Source organism: Apodemus sylvaticus, chromosome 4 (assembly GCF_947179515.1).
Source record: "Apodemus sylvaticus chromosome 4, mApoSyl1.1, whole genome shotgun sequence".
NCBI lineage: Eukaryota > Metazoa > Chordata > Mammalia > Rodentia > Muridae > Apodemus > Apodemus sylvaticus.
The window spans coordinates 60,829,287-60,833,983 of NC_067475.1; positions in this window are offsets into that span (position 1 = coordinate 60,829,287).

Here is a 4,697-nt window from a genome sequence, read left to right on the forward strand (position 1 = left end):
CTTCAGACCTATTTATAGCTTTAGGCAACGACAGTGAGCAACAGGTGAAGCCTCCAGTCTTTATCTTGGGAATTTAGAAAAGGTAATGATAGTGGCCAGAAATCGAATTTCAACACTCCCCATGAAACATGTTGGCTCATCAAGTGTGACTTTTCTTACTCGATGTGACCCTGCATCTGTTTTCTACCCCACTTACAGCACAGTGTCATAGGCTTCTGAAAAGGAGCGTCCAACACCAGGAAGGCTTTCTGTAGTTGGTGAATGTCCTGGTATGCTCATCAAGTCCTCAGCATACACTTTTACCCATATATACTCTTATACACACTTAGACACCCACACTATCACATTTACACAGCCACATACTGCCACACACACCATACTCTCACAAGTCTCACTCACACCCACACACAATTCTTATTTTATACACCCACACTCTCACACACACTTTTACTAGTTGTGTGGCCTCATTGTTTGAAAGCTGTAACTGGTCTGGGCAGTAGCATATAGCAAGCAAGAAAGAGAAATCTCCTACGTAATTCTAACAGACAAAAACCAATAAAACACTTTTAAAAATTAGGCATGATGGAGAACACCTACACTCAGGAAGTCGAAGCAGGAAAATCATGAATTTGTGGTCATGTTCAGCTATGTAGCAAGTTAAGACTAGCCTGGGGTACATGAAACTCCGGCTCAGTACCAAACAAAATTTCTAAAATAATATCAGGTTATAATGAATGCTATGAAGAAAACAAATCATGCTGATTTCTAATGGCGAAAGAGGATTTGGGCTAATTCTGTAATGAAGGTCAGGAAGCTCTCTCCTTGTGCTTAATGAAAAATGGGGGCTAGAGTTGGCTCCGAGGTTCAGAGCACTTCCTGCTCTTGCAAAATTCCTGGGTTCAATTTCTAGCACCCATATGACAGCTCACAAGTGTCTGTAACTCTGGCCCTAGGGAATTGCTTCTGGCTTCTAAGGTAGTCACACACATGTAGAGGACATACAAAAACATAGGAGCAACAAAAATCTTCAAATTACATTGTATTTATTTATTTGTGCTATATGGAAATCAGAGTACAATTTTTGGGAGTCAGTTCTCTCCTACAATGTGGGTGGACCTCGTGGTGTCAGGCTTTCTGCAGTCCCTTTCCTGGGACAGTGAGCTGTGTCACTGGCTCCCAGTATTGTTTCTAGTATGGAGTTTAGATATTGTGCACATTTCCATAACTGTGTCCATGAATGCCTTAATTAGCTCTTAGAAGATGACCTCCTCTCAAAAACAACTGGGGCTGGAGAGATGGCTCAGTGGTTAAGAGTGCTTGCAGAGGACCTGAGTTTGGTTCCCAGCACCCACATCAGATAATTTGCAACTCACTGCAACTCTAGCTCCAGATCGGGTACTCTGTGCCTCCTTGGGTACACACGGAACATGAATGTGTATCTTTCCATCTCTGCTCTGTCTCTCAAACCCAGAGCATCAATGTCTATTAGACAAGTGTTCTATCACTGAACTGTAGCCTCAGCACGACTGTCTCTGTCTCTCTGTCTCTCTCCCCAACAGGGTTTCTATTTGTAGCCCTGGCTGTCTGGCTGTCCTGGAACTCATTCTGTAAATCAGAGTGGCCTTGAACTCAGAGATCTTCCTGCTTCTGCTTCCTGAGTGCTAGGATTAAAGGCATGAACCACCACTGCCTGACAATTTTGATTTTTCCTGAGACAAGTTCTCATGATGAAGTCCAGTATAGCCTGTAACTTCCCATCTTCCTTCCTCAGCCTTCAGAGCTATGTGCTGCCATATCTCCCTCCACTGCCTTTCAGAAGGGAATGATAACATATTGCTCTCCATATCTTTGGATTCTGGAGATCAGGCTTGTGGGTACACTCTTGTGAATCCAGTGTCACAAATTTAAGGCTAACCTTAATGATGTGAATGCTAGATCAGCCAGGACTATGACATGAGACAGAGACAGAGAAAGAGGAGAGGGAGGGGGAGAGGGAGAGGGAGGGAGAGGGGGAGAGGGAGGGGGAGAGGGAGAGGGGGAGAGGGAGAGGGAAAGGGAGAGGGAGAGGGGGAGAGGGAGAGGGAGAGGGAGAGACTTGTGTTCTAGTGGTTTGAGCCTGTAATCCAAACTACTCAAGAACTGAGGCAGGATAGTTGTAAACTCAAGGCCTGCCTGGGCTTTAGAACTAGTTCCAGGGACTTCTGGTCTCTTGGTGAGAGGCTCATATAAGATTAGACACACAAGAGATGTACTGGGGGAAGTGCCTGGGACAGATAAAAAGGGAGAGATGCAAGAAGAGGGGAGGACCTTCAGATGGAAAGGTTGAGTAGGTCAGAAAAGCCCCTGACGATGTTCTGATCAGGCCAATGAGCAATTTCCTAGAAAAGATTTACTGTTGGAAGAGGCCCACAGACAGCAGACTTGGTCCTCCTTTGGCACCAACTCTCTTTAGCACTGATTGTGGGCTACAGATAAAGAACATAGTTTCAGGGGTGCAGATAAAAAAGATGAAGCAGCTTGTGGGCGCTGACATACAAGTTGTATTCACATTCACTCAAAAATCTTGAGGCTGGAGAGATGGCTCAGTGTTTAAAAGCACTAGCTGCTCTTCCAGAAGACCTTGGTACTGTTCCAGCAGGGCCCAAATACTGTTCTCAGAGAGAACACAAACTTTACTAATATCAGTTGGTATGCCTTACTAGGGTTTCATTTTTGAACTTTAAACTTAAATGTCAACCTTCTCAAATTTTACAGGCAAAAATAAGCATAAATTTACAAGCTCTTTTGACCTAACTTTCAAGATGTCTTTAAAATCTATCTACTATGGATTTTAAAATCCATCCAGATCAGATATGCTTGGTCTCAGCTGAGCAAATTTATATAAATTTTTATATATACGAAAGTGATTATATACACCAAAATGTTTGAAATAATGTGCAAGGCTTTTCTGACTTAAATATCATAGTCTATACATCTCGAGCTCCTACAGAAAATGCCAATACCACCATTTTTCACACCCCTAACAGCCATTCTGGAAGAACCCTTTTCCTAAACAGGGCAAGACCCCAAACTCCTATCTGTAAAAGTTCCGACAGCTGCCAGTTTCCAACCACATGTGCCCGGCTAGGCATGTAGCTGTCTTTGGAAGCTGCTGGTATCACTTTGACCCCCAAAACAAAGTGTTGGCAGCTGGAATTTGTACTTGTTGAAGACTGGATCCCACCATCTGGGTTGAGAGGTAACCAGTTCCCATTCCCAAAGGGCTTAAAATGATGGTGCGTGGAGTAATCCACGTGGTAGTGTTCAAGCAAGGCTGAAGGCCACCTTCAGCTCAGTTTGACACTGAAAAGTGCACTTGTTAATCTATTTTGGTATATTCTTCAATTCAGTTTTCATCTGGTGGACGTGCTAAAATTATTACAAAGCCTTCTTAAGCAGTTTTGCAAAATGATCACTGGGAATCTTGGCCCTTTTTCATGAATTTATGGGTATCAAGTAACTCATTCAAACACACTGGGGTTTCGGTGACCTTGAGTATTGCTTGTCACAAGAGGTGAACATACACAGGAGCTACGTGCTGAACCCTAGCAACCTAGTTTCTTCAGTGAGGAATTATGTCAGTCTAAAATATCCTTATCCTGAGTGGTTCTACTTAGAAGTATTTTGTCACTTAAATTTGGTTTTCTCCTCTTGCCTTTCTCCAGTGTAGGATTGTAAATGTGTGGCCACCTCACCTGGCCTAACAGTCTTATTCATAAATGAGGATATGACAAATAATTTTGAAACTGCCCCCCAAAGCAAACCTTGATATATTGATCTCCATTTATCCATGAAGAGTACATCCTGAGTCTCCCCCTGAATGCATACAATTGCAAGGAATAAGACACAAACTTTAATCTGTTTGTACAGTTTCTTCCTGGACATGTGCACGTATTACAAAATTCAATCTATAAAGTGGGCACAGTAAGAGCTTGACAGCTCCCATAATGAACACAGTAACATGACTACACTGCTCTCCCATGTTGAGCCTCTAGGTAAATAGTCGATGAGACAAGGGACCTCAGAACAGGTAATGAACAGTGTATCTGTGTGGTTGGTACAAAGGAAGACACATGCTCTGGCAGGGTGGCACAGGACCCTGCCAGACTTTATCATGCTACTCAGAAAGAATGCTTCCTTCAATACAAAGGGCCCTGAGTAACAAAAACCACAAAAAGAAGCCTCAGAGTGGCCAGGGAAGCCATTTACTATACTAAGAACTAATGAGGAAGAGTCTCCCCAGCACTGTCCAAACAGAACATCAATATCTGAAATATAAATTTCCTAAAATGGACCTTGGTGGGTTTGGTGGTTTGCATAGGAATGTCCCCCTTAGGTTCATGTGTTTGAATGCTTGGCCCACAGAGGTGTGGTCCTGTTGGAGGAAGTGTATCACTGTGGAGATAGGCTCTGAGGTCTCCAATGCTCAAGTTAGTTTTAGTGTGGCACAATCTTTTTCTGCTGTCTTCAGACCTCTCAGCTTCTTCTCTAGCACCATGTCTGGCTGCATGCTGCCATGCTTCCCACAGTGACCACAGCTGACTAAACCTCTGAAACTGTAAGCCAGATTCAATGAAATGTTTTCTTTATCAGAGTTGCTGTGGTCATGGTGTCTCTTTAGAGCAACAGAAACCCCCTAAGCAGTGGGGAAAATACAG